Source organism: Magallana gigas, chromosome 1, assembly GCF_963853765.1.
Source record: "Magallana gigas chromosome 1, xbMagGiga1.1, whole genome shotgun sequence".
Lineage (NCBI taxonomy): Eukaryota > Metazoa > Mollusca > Bivalvia > Ostreida > Ostreidae > Magallana > Magallana gigas.
Genome location: NC_088853.1, coordinates 14,006,642 through 14,023,664, shown reverse-complemented (window position 1 = coordinate 14,023,664; position 17,023 = coordinate 14,006,642).

The window sequence follows — 17,023 nt, the reverse complement described above, 5'->3', positions numbered from 1 at the left end:
ATCAGAGTTTTTTAAATGCAACATGATAAAAAATATAATTTATACATGTAAGCGGAAAACAATTTATACAGGGAAATATTTTTTGATGCCAATAAGCTTGAATCAATTGGGTAAAATGATATTCTAAAGTACACTTACATATAGTTTCACATAGTCCCAAAAAGGTGTGTGTGTGTAGGGGTGGGCAACACCTTGATAGTTCGCTTTTTGTTTGTAAATTTATTAAAGAAAAATCTTTGCTGCAACAAAAAGGGGGGGGGGGAGCTGGATACATGCCTGTATTAATCATTATCTATATAGAATTACCTTAATCTGTCACCAAATTAGCAACCACATTGCAACTGTCTTTGAACTCGAGAAGAACCTTTAGATCTTTTAGACTTATAAAACATCTATAGGACAGCCCCAATTATATCACAAGAGATGACGTAGCTACTCCAAAAGTTGTAAGAGGAGTTCTGGGAACCATACTTTAAAAAAAAAACACGTCATTTTTTGTTGCCCACTGATCCCCTTAATAAAAAAAAATTCTGGAACCTGATCACACTTCAAAATCACGCCCCCAATCATATTTTAGAAGATCTCTCTTCAATCAGAAGTTTGACAATGGATAATAATAATATAAATTATCTAAAAATACTAAGTGTTAACTGCCAGGGCCTCGGAAACAAAAGTAAAAGAAAAGATGTGTTTAACTACCTTCATAATAAAAAATATAACATTTCTTTTCTGCAAGATACACATTTTGTACAAGAGGACGAGGAAATGATACAAACACAATGGGGTTTTGAAGCTTACTTTAGTTCCTATAGATCTAATGCCCGTGGAGTGGCATTTTTTTTTAAAAACAATTTTGAATTTAAAGTTAATAATGCATTTTCAGATATTAATGGTAACAGTCTAATGTTAGATGTAACTAAAGAAAATAAACAATACTTGCTAGCAGGATTTGGGTAATGCTAAATGTAATGGTAATGCATTGCAATGCATTACATGTTTTCAAAGTAAAGCTAGTAATGTGTTATGCCACAAAATTAGCATTACAAGTAATGGTAATGTAATTCATTACTTTCCAAAATCTATGTAATGCTGGCATTACATGGCATTACTTTGCATTACTATGCTTATATGTCATGCATGTTCACTTTAAAAAATGTGATGAATAAATGAATAGCTGAAATTGAATTTGATTAACTTTATTATAAAGAAGAAAGAAATAATTCTTGAAATAAAAATATTTTAGTTGTATTAAAGAAGATTTATAAAATTTTATTTTTAAATTGTTCATATAACTAGATATAACAACACAGTTTCATGATATTTTAAGAGTGTTGTTTTTTAAGAGTTTTAGATCATTTAAACAATTTACTCCAATTAGTTTGCACTTCAATAAAGATGTGTCAACAACACACTATGCCCCCAGGATAACATAAGTATCAAAACAATCTATTGTTATAAGAAGTGCAAAACACCCCAATCCCCTTCCCTATGCCATGTCCCAATAGAATAGGGCACAGACATGCACCTTTAAGGGCAAAATGAATGCACTGTCCATCCATGATGAAAATCAAAATCACTTCCAATATTATAACCCATTTGAAAATAATTTCTCTCTCTCTCTCTCTCTCTCTCTCTCTCTCTCTCTCTCTCTCTCTCTCTGTTAAACATGTATATTAAGTGCGTTAGTTTGGACTGATAGATCTAGAAAATACAAGATTCATGTATTTTTTTCTATTTTTTCACTTAATATATCCTAAGATAAAGATTGTCAAACAATCTTTCAGTCCCAGCTTCCACTGCACCTGTAGAACGTTTATTTATAGTATAGCTGGGAAGATTTTCAAAGTAATAGGATGCAGTTAAAAGATGAAACCTTTGAAACTTTGATCGTAAAGTGCAACAGAAATCTTTTGTCTTTTATAAAAAGTGTCGTCAGCATAAAGAAATCCGATTAAAATATATTAAGAAATATAACTGGGAAAAACCCTCTGTCTATAAATTAATACAATTAAGTGTCCTAAATTATAAAGATTTGTGTTATCTGGGGAAATATCTCTATTTAGCTTTTTAATACCCGCAAAATTATTCCATAAATTGTTTTCTGTTATGCACGAATTCTGTGTCTCTATATCATATCTGACATTGTATCATGCCAAATGTCTGGAAATATTTTTTTACTTAATATGTAATTTGTTGTTCATAATGCCACAAGATCATTAAATTGAGAAAATAAAGAATGACTCTTGTATATGTAGTCATTGAATTTGAACCTGATACTGAACATTAACCTGTAGATATATGTTAAAGAGTGTTTCATATTATTTGAAACATTTGCAAAAACTCTTTATTAGCTTTACTTTTTTAAAACAAAGTAATGGTAATGGTAATGCATTACTTTACTCATGTAATGGTAATGTAATGCATTACTTCAAGAAAATCAAGTAATGGTAATGGCAATTTAATGCCCAAATTCATAAAGTAATGGTAATGTAGTGCATTATTTTACAATGTAATTCGCCCCAAGCCTGCTTGCTAGTAAATATATATGGGCCAAATGAAGACAATCCACAATTTTATAAAGATATAGGACAAAAAATTGAAACAGTATCAAATAATCACTACATTATTATGGGTGGTGATTTCAATATGGTTATGGATAAGAACTTAGATACTATAAATTATAAAAACTTGAAAAATCCCAAAGCTCGGTCTGAATTAATTAATCAAATGGAATCACTAAATTTGAGTGATGTATTTAGATGTGCAAATCCACAATTAAAACGATTTACCTGGAGGAAAAAAATCCAATTAAACAAGCAAGACTAGATTTTTTTCTTATATCATGTGAATTATCTCACTTTATACAAACTATTGAATATTAAAATAGTTACCGTTCAGACCATAGCCCAGTTGTGTTACATATCAAAACTACAGACTTTGTACAGGGCAGAAGATATTAGAAATTTAACAACTTTCTTTTCTCTGATAAAGAATATATACAAACAATAAAGACACTGATATTTGATATAAAAAGACAATATGCTGCTCTTGTCTATAACATTAATGAAATTCAAAATATCAAAAACTCAGAAATAGTATTTCAAATATGTGGCAGCCTATTTTTCGATACATTATTAATGGAAATATGGGGGAAATCTATCTCTTTTAGCACATACAAAAAAAGAAAATTAAAAGAAAAAGAAAAAAACTTGAAGATGAGATTAAAAACTTAGAAAAAAAATTAGATGAGTCGAGCAAACAAATATTGGCTGATAAGCAGATAGAATTTGAAACTTGAGAGCACATAAACTTAAAGGAAACTATATCAGATCAAGGGCACAGTGGATTGAAGAAGGAGAAAAACCAACAAGATATTTTTGTAATTTAGAATCGCGAAACTTTATCAATAAACAATTATCAAAGCTAGAAATTTAAAATGATCAAATTATACAATCACAAGAAGAAATTTTAAATAAAACAAAGTTGTTTTATGAAAATCTATACCAAAAAAAAAGGAAACTTAAGAAAGATATTATTTAGCTGAAAAACTTAAACATTACAAAGTCAAAAAACTAACAGATCAAGAATCAAATAGTTAAGAAGGTCCGGTCACCAAAGCAGAAATTAAAAAAAAAACTCTAAAGCAAATGAAAAATGAGAAAAGCCAAGGTGCAGATGGATTTACTGTAGACTTCTTCAAATTTTTCTTGGCAGACTTAGGTGAATATATAACAAGATCAATAAATGATTCTTACAATAAAGGAGAATTTACAAATACACAAAAATTAGGGATAATAACTTGTATACCACAACATGATAAAAATAGACAACTTTTAAAGAAGTGGAGACCTAAATTTTATTACACTCCTCTCAGTAATTTACAAAATTGCTTCAGGTTATATCGCAGAAAGGCTAAAAACAAAACTGCTTACAATAATAAATGGTGATCAAACCGGTTTTTTAAAAGGAAGATTTGTTGGAGAAAATATTAGAATTGTATATGATATTATGAGTTACACTGAATTAAATGATATTCCAGGCCTATTGATGTTAATAGATTTTGAAAAAGCATTTGATACAGTTTCATGGGACTTTATATTCCAAACTTTAACCTTCTTTAATTTTGGAGTTTCAATCAAAAAGTGGATCAAGTGTTTTTATCAGATAATATCCTCTTGTGTTATTCAAAATGGTATACTCTCCCAATATTTTAACCCTCAAAGAGGCTGTAGACAAGAAGACCCAGTATTTCCATACTTATTTATTCTTTGCGCAGAAATTTTAGGTATTTTAATCCGAAATAATAGAAATATTAAAGGAATTGAGATTGACGGAGAAGAATGTAAGATACCACAATATGCTGATGATACATCCTTGATATCAGATGGGTCAGCATCATCTCTAGATGGTATACTACAAACATTAGACTATTTTGCAGAAAAATCAGGCCTAAATATTAATTTCAGTAAAACAAAACTGATTTGGATAGGTAGCAAAAAATTCTCAAAAAATGTTTATCACCACACAAGATGGAAATTTAATTGGGAAGAAACAACGTTCGATTTACTTAGAATAATATTTTCTGTTAACTTAGATGAAATGATGGATCTTAATTATAACAACAAGGTGGAACAAATAGCAAAGTTAATAAAACAGTGGAAAAATAGAAAGCTTACCCCTCTTGGAAAACTATCAATTATTAAAACCCTTTTTATTCCAAAGATGAATCATTTGATACCAACTTTACCAAATCCCCCAACTCACTATATAAAAAATTTTGAGATTAAACTGTATGAATTTTTGTGGGATGGTAAACTGAACAAAATTTAAAAAGCTGCAGTTATACAAGATTATAAAGATGGCGGTCTAAAGATGATAGAATATTCAGATTATATAATTGCTCTCAATTCTAGTTGGACAAGACGACTAATATCATCCACGGATTCAAAATGGAAGAAATTATTTGAATCTGATTTGTATTTTACTATACCAGAACTTATGAATTTTGGAATACACTTTTGTCAAAATTCTAAAAGATAGAACAAGAAATAAATTCTGGAAGGATGTCCTTCAAAGTTAGATACTGGTTTATAAAGCAAATATTTCAAAACAATGTAAAAACATATCAAATGACCACTTATGGTATAATCCGGATATAACAATTGATAAAGAAACACTCTTTTTAAAAAATTGTTTTGATAATGGGATAAGATACATTAGTGACATATGTAATGCAGATGGTAGTTACCTTCCTTTTCACGATTTTAACACTGTTTACAATATAAAATTTAAATTTTCTACAATATTCAGGTCTTATTTCAGCAACCAGAAGTTATCAAAAGAAGGATGACAGATATATAAGAAAGGATTATAATCTAAGACACCCAAATACAGTAATAATTTTATGAACTCAAACAAGGGCTGTAAGGAAATGTATAATGCACTTATCTCAAAAAAGAAAGAGTTGCCCACATCTGAAAAAAAAATGGGAAGAAAAGGGATACTGCTTTACAAGAAAAGAATGGAACCTTATTTATAATTTGCCATTTAAATGTACTCACGAAACTAGGTTACAATGGCTTCAAACCCAGTTACTTCACAGAATTTCTGCAACAAATAAATACTTATGTAATTGCAATTTAATCACCTATGCTTCATGCTCTTTCTGTGGACAGTTAACAGAAACAATAGACCATTTATTTTCTGAATGCTACCTCATAAAAGAACTTTGGGACAAAATTAAACACTGGCTTAATGATTTACAGTTAAACGTGAATTTTTATAATAAATCTATTCTGTTTGGTAAATATTTGAACAGTGATATACATCGCTTTGAAAATCTTTTAATCTTGATAGTAAAACAATATATATATGCCTGTAAATTTAGTTTCTCTAAACAATTAAACGTAGAGGCACTGAAACATACCATTATTAACAGACTTTATGTTGAAAAATATATTCTTCTTAAAAACTGCAAATACCAAGTGTATAATAACTATTGGTCAAACATCTTCAAAAAGCTAGAATCATAGATAATTGCTTTCATCCGCTTTCTATTTTGTATCTCCTACCCCCTGCTTTATTTTTTTTTCTATTTTTTCCCTCCTCCCCATGGGTGATTTAATCAAAATCATATGCCGGTAAATCCTGATTTATGGAAACACACTTTGTTATATATGCATGTGTATTATGTTTGTGTCTATGCCAATGTACATGTCATACATGCATTTATTTAAGTCTATACAAGAATACAAGAGCAAGATTAATTTATAGTAAGTCAGTGAATTTCCTTTTTAAACTTATATAGATAAATCACTCAATTTCTACCCCTCCCTCATCCCCTCGCCCCCATTATATACCCCCAAAAAAATAACAACTTTCATGACAATATTAAAATTATATTGCTGATAATGTACATTTGTGTATATACATCTGTATAATCATATTATATTAGAGAAATGTATCAACCAAATTAATTATAAGTTTATACATGTATGTCTTATATCACTTGTATCTGTTCTTTCTTTTGTGAAAGTTGTATTTAAATAAAAAATTTTTTTTAGAAGATCATTTGGTTACTGCAAAAAATTGCAGACGTTTTTGAAACCATTTTTTTGTAAAAAAAAAAAAAAAACCATGTCATTTTTCAGTCATAAAATGACCCCAAGGACAAAATTGAAATATCCGAAACCTTATTGCGCATTATTAGAATACCTTAAAGCATATTCCAAGAGATGATTTGTCTACTGTTGAAAATGTAGGAGGAGTTCGAGGAAGAAGGTTTTTTGTGAAAAAAACATTTTTTTTTACCAATTATTTGACCCCCAGGCCTACAAGAGAATTTTTGAAACCTTTTTACAAAACAACATGACACCCGAAATCAAACTCCAAAAGTTCAGTTTGCTGGTTTATAAGATGTAAGAGCAGTTTGAGAAAGTAAAACTATGTCAAGTTAAGGTATGGATCTTCGGTCTTCATGACCAGGAGTTAAGCTATGTTGCCAGCATGGAGAGCCCCTACGCGGATTTCAAATTCCAAGGAACTTTCCTATCGAAGGTGAAATTCTAACTCACTGGGAAGAGCGACATGTTCAAAAGTGGGTATGCCCTCATCATGTGCTGGGTCACAGATCAGAGGATGTTTGAAATTAAGAGCCACTTTCCATATAAAATTATCTTATCTATAAGGGGACAAACCCTACCATCTTGGAGGCAACTATTGCCAAGGCAACCAGCTAGATAGTTATTGCCACTATTTTTATTTGCCACCACTGCATTATTCCTAGGCCTTCGACATTAGATGCTGTTTCCCTCGTTGGTGAATGCTGCTCCTTCAACTGTGGAGAATGTTCACCCAGTGACTAATCCTTCCTCATTTGCAGAGCTGTCTCGCTCGTTGTTGGAGCTGTATTCTCGCTCGTTGTTGGAGCATTGTCTTTCGATGGAATTCACAACAGTAGCAACACAGACTGACCTCATCAAGAACATATCCTTTTATGATTCTCTACAGAAACCCCAGTCTAGACATTATCATGCAGACTTATTTGTATGATGATTTTAATATTCTGGTCATACTTCCCAGTTAAGACTCTCTACAAGTTTATATCGTAAAATTGTGTATCAAACTAGATCAACAGTACTGCCTGTGATCATGTGTTAGCCAAGGAGTGCTTTAAACTGCTACGCAAACACAGTTTTTTTTTTTGCAAGCTAGAGAGTGAAAATCGTGCACTGAACTGTAACTTTTGAGCTGTTGGAACGCAAGGACCTCTTCATGGATCAGTGAATTGTGAGCTTTAATTTTATGAAAGGTGTCAAGTTTAAAAATGATATTTTATAAACTTTTATATGTGAACAATAATCGGAATCATATTATTTTGCTTTGTGATTTGACATGTTTGTTATTGTTATTTAAATGTTTTGTTATAGTTATTGTATGTATATTAATATAAAGTTCTTCTCTCTTACTTGAACATTATCGGGTTTTATATTTGGCAACCACATGTTATACATGTATATGTATAACAAATAGTTTATACTTTGAGTCAGTTTAAAAAATACTGTGTACAGTTTTATTATATTTTCTTTTTTAAATTTTAAAAGATAATAATTAACACACAATAGAGACTTATGAATTTTTTTTAAAAATAATGTTGCAGCTCATATTATATTATCATGTAAATTCTTTAAATATGACGTCATCTGCAAATATTTTTTATCAGACAGAAAAGCTAATGGATAAATAAAACACAGGAGTCGACAGTCTTATCAATACACAAGAAATTAAGCCAAACCAATTAAAACATATGCATGGGTCACAGGGTCTTGTGTTGTAAAATGAAACACACCTAAACAAGTAAGTACCTCGGAGGAAAAACAACGTGCTCACAAAGCTCAGCTCATTGCGTTTAGGTTTTAGACTATCGATTTCTTGTGGGACTATTCCAAACAGACAAATAAAATTCATATTATTAAGGAAAAAATAAAAAAAATAATATCGGTTTTCAATATAATTAAAAAAACGATATCATAGGCAGATTGTTGTTTAGTTTTTGTTTACTATAGTATTCTAAGGTCGACCCGCCCCCTTCACGAGAAAAATAACCCACCTCCGATTTTTACGTTTTGTAACCTTTGTTTATTTCTGTTGTGCCAAGACTGCCCGATGACTTATTTCATCGTTTCTTAAAAAAATCCGAATGTAATAGAGGACACGACTACGAAAGCCGAGAAGGATCATTCGAGATTCGAGATTCGAAATACGAGATTCGAAATACGAGATTCGAGATTCGAAATTCGAGATTCAATATCTAAATTAACCAATCAAATCAAGGATCTGAAAATATGTATCCTAGCGACATCAAACTGTTCTAAATAAAATTCATACGTACATGCTCTTATATACAAATAAATGCTATGTTCACTTCTCCCTACCTAACTAAATAATCATTTGTATTTACTTTTACACAGAATATCTAAGTAGACTAATAATAATGCAGTGTGCTTCGCGGATCTAAGTGGTTTTGTTTGCCCTGGTGCATTTCCACCTGATGCGTTTGAACCCCAAGGTATTTCACCACCATTAATAGTTTAAAACCCCGGTTTATTCACCCCTTTTGTGTAAAAATGCGGTTATGGTAGAGAACTTCATAAGTGTAGCTAATTTTTTCTGTATGGGGTCCTAGGCCTATTTTTAAAAAAATTACTATGTAAATGTAATAAGCTCCAATTTTCCCGAGGAGGGGGTCCAGATCCTTTGACCCCCTCCTTTCTAGATCCCCGCATGAAGATTAGTACATGTATCTAAATAATCTAAATATAAATAATCTGTCCTGTTTCACTAATAAATATAAGCATTACTTATCGTTTTTATGTATGCATACAGTGATACACTAGTACTATGATTATAAACAAATCATTGAGATATTATCACATCATACGGAATTATTAATCAATACAATTTTTTTTCCTTTTCCTCAGTAAACAACTTATTATGAGTCTTACTTTTGGAATTGTTTTCAATTTGGAAGGATGCCTACTCTCTACAATTAAAAGTAGGGATGATAGGGTGCCAATTTGTTCACATTGCCGATTTCTTGTGCAGAGAACAGTAAAACCCTTTATTTGATTGTGCATGAATATTTCAAAATTAATTGTTGTACATATATTTTGTTATAATTCATTCATTGATATATCAACAAGAAAGAATAAAAGCATATGTTTCACAGCCAAGTTAAGTTTCTCTGTAGTTTCCTACCCCCCTACCCACCCCCCCCCCCCCGCACCAAAATTGACAATAATTACATATAAGTCATACAAATGTTTACTTTTTTTGTAAGTAAATCTCTAAAGATGTAAATAAGCATTGCAAACAAAGATGTGTGTATTTAATATACTACTACATTACACTTAGCCAGATAAAATGTAATCAGGATGAAGCTACAAGGGGTGAGTGGTGCAAATTTACCAATTTGTCGCCACACACACAGAACACCAAATAAAGAAACTGTGAGTGGTGTGTGGAATGCATAAAAGATGGCGGCAAATTATCTCAAATAATCAGTGCAAAAACCCACAAATAGGCTGTTATTTGTTACATATCCTGCAAAAACATTGATAAAAAATGTTATCGTCCCATAACATAGCCGATTAGGTGAATGTGTACATATGGTCAACGTACATGTAATTCTAATATACAAGAAGGCGGACGTATCAGGCGTGAATCCAGAAAATTAAATTTCAAAAATGATCGGTTGAATTACATTAAATGCTTTGAAAATTGTTTTAAACTATCGCACGGGTCAAAATGCGTGATAGAAGCTATGTACAGTGTAATTGGAAACTTTCATTTTATATCAATATGTAGTATTACCTATTATAACAAATGAGAGTATAGCACAACTGCCACAAGCAATACATGTCCTTTACCGGCACCACCTCCCTCCCCATAAAAAAATGAAACAATTGTCGTTTTATTTGCTAAAATGTGTGTGGTTCAAGATTTTTCTAAAGGACATACCCGATTAGAATTGAAAAAAAGAGTCGTACGTTTAAAACTAATTTTGTCAATACATTTAGATTCATTTGGTTATATTTTGGTCCATTTGGGTAAATATATGCACCAGCGCAGCTCTAATTTATATATAATCAGGCCATAAATTCAAAATATTTTCAAAAATTAATAGCTTTAAATCCAGTGGATGAAAGAAAAGGAAAGCAAGTCGAACTCGATGAGTGCTAATATCTGTGTTGAATGAATGGTACAGTAGGATATGCGCAAAAAAGTCCCGTCTACTCTTTCCTACCCTATAATTATTGGAATATTAAATCCGATTATAAGAGTCAAATCAAAAATAAAGTACGGATATGTACCTGTTTATCAAAATTAAAACTACTCATAATTTATCTACAGTACATCGTTATGGAGCTACACAGATAGTTTTATATTAATTTGCCGAGCCAAATAAAAAAAACCTGGAAAACGAAGAGAAAACAAAGTGGGGACAGAATAACTGACAAATTAATTAGGACTATATAGCCGCCCCCCCCCCCCCCTCTTGAAATGTATATACTGAAAACAGATTATTGGCGTTCAACATTCGCACACAATTTAAAGAAAATTTCATGGTTTTTTTTATCATTTTCGCTAGCTAATGTAAGACATCACAAATACCCCAAGCCCCCTCACGGAAAAGGAAATGCTAGGTGATGAGAGAGAGAGAGAGAGAGAGAGAGAGAGAGAGAGAGAGAGAGAGAGAGAGAGAGAGAGAGAGAGAGAGAGTCGATGTAAATCACAGGTGCGCTAACACCGTTAACATTAAAGCTTGCTAGTTGGTCTGCCCTACCCTAGCTACCTCCTCTCTTTTCTCGTTTTAGAGGCTTAATTATTGTCTATATATGCTTGTAACAAATCAAATCAATTTCAAATTCTAAATCAAACTGAATTTGACACTACAAAACTCTCTCTGTGTCTGTCTGTCTGTCTGTCTGTCTGTCTGTCTGTCTCTCTCTCTCTCTCTCTCTCTCTTTCTCTCTCTCTCTCTCTCTCTCTCTCTCTCTCTCTCTCTCTCTCTCTCTCTCTCTCTCTCTCTCTCTCTCTCTCTCTCTCTCTCATATCGACAATGGCATTGCCATACCCTACAATACACTATTCTTATCTGGATTTTTGTCTTTGAGGTTGTAAATCATTATATTTTCTATGGTTTAAAACTTTATCATAACCTATATTTTGACATGTCGATTATTTTTTTGAGTTTCGTTTCATAGCTAAAACATTTAGATTAAACAGATCTTTCTTCGCGAGCCGATTTTTACACAGTTGGGGCGAATACACTTCGGGTTAAAATTGTTCGGGGGGAAATACATACAGGGCAAACAAAACCACTTAGATTCGCAAAGCCAACAGTGTTATTTCTAATTTAATTGTTTATACTGTGTGGGGTTAATTCATCAATGTTAATTTAACCATTTTATAACCACTATATAAGAGCTATTAAGACATTTATTTGTAGGAAAGAGCATGTACGTATGATCTTTATTTAGAACAGTTTGATGTTGCTAGGATACAGGTTTCAGATCCATGATTTGATTGGTTAATTTAGATATTGAATCTCGAATTTCGAATCTCGAATCTCGTATTTCGAATCTCGTATTTCGAATCTCGAATCTCGAATGATCCTTCTCGGCTTTCGTACACGACTCTCAAATCAGAGCAGAATTTTGCGACGCTTTTAGGTTTTCCGCCATGCATGCGTTCGTCGATACCGACCTTAGCCTCGTTTTCAGTACGATATGAATATTCATGACTATCTCATTAAGAATGAAGTATTCATCCTGCTATTTGATCTTCTGCCTCCGTGACGTAAAAATGTGACGTATATTTTGTTATCAACAAAACTAAAACCTATACCGTCTTATATCCGGATTCGTTATCAAATTAATTTTAAAAAGACACGTGGCTTCTGTTAATGAAACAACTTTATTCATAACTTAATATAAAGTTTAAAGAAATGGACATGCACTTTAGCAAGGCTTTTCTTCACACTTATTCACCTGCATTCATTTCAGAGACATATGAGTGATGAAGCAACATCAGTCATGTCCATGCAGATCATGCACGTATCCAGAAAGTTGTGTTTGCAGGGGGATGGGGGGGGGGTGGGTGGGCGAAGGATTATTGTGTTTGCCGGGGGGCAGGACATATTGGCGATAATTTCTCTATGTAAATTTAATGAATTTTCATTTTCCGGGGGACGGGGGCGTGGCGGGGGGGGGGGGGGGGGTCGGCACCCCTCCGACCCCCCTCCCTTCCAGATCCGCGCATGCAGATAATTTTTATGTTATTTAAATGCATGCCTTCACATATATGCAAATATATATATATTATTAACGCATGTGTAACATATGGTTGTTAGAAATCATGTTAATGTGGGTTTTTTTTCTTACACATGTGTAACATGTGGTTGAGATCTACATAATTATGTTAAACATATTGTTCACATACGATTAACGTATGTAAAATCCAAAGTATGTTAAACATATGTGATGTTGAACGTATGTTATCACACGTATGTTAACCATTCATTTCTCATTGTATGTGTAACGTACGCTTTGAATTCTCGTGTGTGTTAACGTATGTTTAACGTATGTTGTACATATGTTAACTTCAAACAAATTCTTACGATTTCACGCCCAACTACATATTGTGATTTATGAAATGTACACAGTCTGGATGGAAGCTTAGTAACCTTTGCAGTTTATAATTTTCTGTGTTTTCTCATGTTATATATCTTACAGAAAGCTAATGACTTTATCCTAATAAATTCATCAGATACATAAACGCAGTGTTGTCGTGACTGTTCCGGTATCCCAATAATGTAAAATATAAGCTAATGTTCGTGTAACAAAAAGGTGGTTAAGAACGTTTGTACGCGTAATGTACGTTTGAGTGGGCAATCTATGTTCATAAACACATATCTATGTAATTTTAGCATAATTAAAATCAACCCCTCACATTTTTTTTGGCAAAGTTAGACATATCCATGATAACCATCTTCTTATTTTTTTTTTATTAATTAGAGAATAGATGAGTTGAATACGTTGAATTCAAATCGCCATATTTGAGGCATATATAGAGGCAGTGTCGAGCATAGATTGTATAGCGCCTGGAGATAATGCAATGCAGGCTATGTCGTCTGCAAGGGCTGGTAAATGGTAATTTTTGTCAAATATCATTGGGTGGTTGAAATTTACTAATTGAAGGTCGTCTAGTAGGTCATTTATGAATACTATGTATGAAAAAGAAGACAACACGCCTACTTGTCTGACGCCTTGTTGAACCACCGTGATTTTGGTTTGGTTGACTATAACTGCACTCCCTTTGTTCTGATGACAGTCATCAATGATGCCCCATATCTTTCCTCTAATGTTAAGCTTATGCAATTTACACATGAGGCCATTCCTCCATACCGTATCAAATGCTTTACTGGTGTCTAGAAAGCTTATGTTAACATTACTACCCATTTCTAGGTTGTGATACAGTGTTTCATGGAGGTTAAATGAGGCAGTGAGACAACCTAGTTCTTTCTGAAAGCCTTATTGCTGTAAGTTTGGAAACGGTTTACATAAGGACATAGAGAATACTCTGGCTGATAACAATTTTTCAAATATTTTGAAAATATATGGTAACAAGGCTATACTGGACAGTAGCTGTTACAAGAGTTTTTAGGCTTGTAACCTCCTTTATGAATCGATAAGTCGTTGTTTCCATTGAGGTGGAACGTAGCCTATGTTAAAAATTACATTGCATAGTTTACATATATAGACATTTAACAATGAGATTGTCAGAATGTAAGATATGTTCGTTTGTGATACTGTCGTCACCTGGCGTTTTCCTGTGTTTTAAAGAAACTTGGCAGTAATGACGTCATCGCTTGAAATGTGTGATCTTTGTCAACAGAATGTATTTTAATTTGATCAAACATGAAATGAATTAATGAATTACATGTTTAAAGTCCTTATCAAAAGGGTCGTTTTCGTTAAATTCAATGTATGTAATTTAATTAATTAATTTATTAGTATAATAATAATTTAAATAATAATTTAAATGATAAAGATTTCATATTCTTTGTTGTAAGCATTTCTAAATGCACATTTGACGCGTTTATAAATGCGGAAGGCATCGTGTTGCATGCCTTTTGGTCTACCTTCTTGCATCAAGCAATGTTTAAACCGCGGTGGTGTGACCTACCGTTAAACAAGGTGATAGGAGATTTTATCTGTTCGCGTTATCAGCCACCTAACATTGCCAGTCACCTTTACTGATGTTTTGTTTTCATTTCACATTAAATATATATTAAGACTTCTGTGCCTTTTGTTGATTCTTCTACCATAAGTAGATGTAAATTTTGACTATATTTTATAATTTTCAATTGAAAGTTGATTAGTTGCATATTTATGAGGATATAATCAATATCTATTCGTTTTGAAAAATAAGAGCATTGCCCAGGATAAAACAGTTTAAACAAATGTACATATTTCTTTGCATTTGCTTAAGTAAAACTTTCGAAATATCAGTGAATACATCTGACAAATGAGAGGATAGTGTTTCTTTGGATAATTATACCAAAGGCAAGAAGTTGCTAACTGTAAATTGTTTGTAAATCGTCCGTCCGTCACTCTTTTTTCAGTGCAAGACAATTAACACATAATGTGTGTGTGGTAATATTACAAAAGAATTCCGATTCCGCCTATTTCTCGGTGAATGTCGGTCCTTTCAATCTTATTATTTTGGCCATATATTGAATTAGAAAATGAACATGTTGTGAGTCCGACTGCTCTTAAACCGCTGCTTTGAGTTTTGTGAAACTATAAATCTACTTGAATATAATGTGTAAATGTGTATATTAGCATGAATTTCTGATTCTATACTTTTCCTGCGAGTTTTTATAATTTTTAAATTTTGTTGTTAACGACAACAGCATAGATGTGCATACCTGCAGAAATTTTTAATGTGATGATTGTTTTTGAGTTTTATTTTTGCATTTTAAAAGGGACTTGGACACGATTTGTGATCAAAAAAAATATTTTTATTTTCTATGTATAAAATGGTTTATTTGTGCATTTTATATGATTGACCAAAATGAATGTTAAAGTCAAGTTACGAGCGAGATACAGAGGTAAGAATTAGTTGTTATATAAACAAAGCTCGAGTCTTAGGTTGTTTACAAAAAATGTAATGTAAAGAATTACCATTTCTTAGACAAAATGACATGTAAAAACAGTTTAAACTAATTCAGCATCTTCATAAATACAATTATCAACAAAAGAAAGATACATTTGATTGAAACTTACACCATTACCACACATATGTAAAAATGACAATATTCCAGCTTTTTTACAAAACAAAGATTAACGAACTCTGTAACTTGCTTATAACTTGATATTTGACTTTCAAATGTTGACATTATTACGGACGGAAGCGTTACAGATCTACAATCGAGAATTAGTGTACATAGGTCATGGTTTAAAGTGAATTTTGGGGCAACTTGGCTTACGACACATGCCAGACAAAACCTGTCAGGTAGAAGTTATCAATCAACACACACTGACTTGTTTAATTTGGGAAAATGATTTACACCTTGGAGCGATTTTTATGAAATTGACCACCTTTCAACACCCCCCCCCCCCCCCAGCAAAAAAAAACAAACCTGGATAGACGCACAAACAATAATAAGTATAAAATCAATCACTTATCAGCTTTCTTATTGATTACCTTCGATACTATGTCGGGTTGTTGAGCGATCATAGAGAGCAATGCGACTTAAAGTTTAACAACTCACTATATATCCGTATAAACTAATATTTTTACATAAAAAATGTTAGTCAATGACCCAGTCTTGTTTGTATGTTAAGAAATAATTGTTAGGTAAAAAGAAGTTCTAGCCGTCATATGCTGATTTACTTTAACCATTTTGCTTGCTGTAATGTACGTAGATTTTGAGGTCCCTCACTTAGCATGTTAGATCAAAAGACAAAGCGTCATACTAAACTTTGGATGCAATTGCTGTATCAATTAAGAGATACACTTTTTGAAGAAATAAAATCCTAACTCAGAATATGAATAAAACAGTTATTGAAAATAACTGAATATAGTTCAGTTCATCCCTTATATAACTTCATTTTGTCATGCAAGCTGAGAATTCTTTTTTCAGAAAAAGGAACAAAACATTTAATCCATTGTTTGAATCAATGAACAAATAAACCGTATAAGAATTGGTTTTATTAAATGTAAACATAACTGTGTCAAAAGCCTGAGATAAACCCTTCTGTTGACAAATGCTAGTGATAAATCCACGTTTACATGATAAGAATTCGTATGAGGAAACATCGCCATATCTACTGTCAGAGATTGTGAACAGGTATATAAGTCGTTTCCATATTTAGCATTTCTAAAACAATTCGTATAATTTTAATATCATCGAGATTATGACTAAATTTTAAATGCATGTACATGATATGTATCA